The sequence below is a fragment of the Thamnophis sirtalis genome, unplaced genomic scaffold (genome assembly GCF_051295495.1).
Source record: "Thamnophis sirtalis isolate CommonGarterSnake01/CBP01778 unplaced genomic scaffold, rThaSir2_p1.2 scaffold_5, whole genome shotgun sequence".
NCBI lineage: Eukaryota > Metazoa > Chordata > Lepidosauria > Squamata > Natricidae > Thamnophis > Thamnophis sirtalis.
In genome coordinates, this window is record NW_028261385.1 from 77,383,718 (window position 1) to 77,384,350 (window position 633).

Here is a 633-nt window from a genome sequence, read left to right on the forward strand (position 1 = left end):
TTTAATCTGTATTATTATTATTATTATGTGGTTAATCTTTGGTGAGATTCACAGCCTTTGGGGCTGGTTGGTAGCCTAACAGCTCGAGTCCTAACCAAGGACCAAGGAACTGTTAAGGTAACTGTTGTTGTTGTTGTTGTCGTCATCATCATCATCATCATCATCATCATCATCATCATCATCATCATTTGCTTGGTCCCCTTTGAGGGTTTTCATGGGTGAAAGTGTTAAACTGGCCAGGCTGCAGGCTCATTGTTCTTAACATTACATTTCTGGGTTATTTACAAACCTTGCATGTGAAGTTTTGGGTGGGTGCAGGTTTAGGATTGTTATTGAGTAGATTTTTCTGTCAGGAGAAATTAATGCTTTCCTAACCTACTTCAAACCTATATTGTTTGATTTAATCATACTAAGTAAAAGCAGCTTCAGTCTGTTTGCTTTGAGTCTATGGATATGGCTTACCTGCCAAAGAGTACAGCACTCTGAAGGGGCAAAGAACAACTGGTTAACATTGAGGAACCTGAACAAACCAAGCCATTAAGAATTGCTGAAAATAAATTACAGAGGTAAAGAGTATACGCTTGATCTAACTCTGCACTAAGACCCCAGGAAAGAATCCAATGTGGTGCAGGA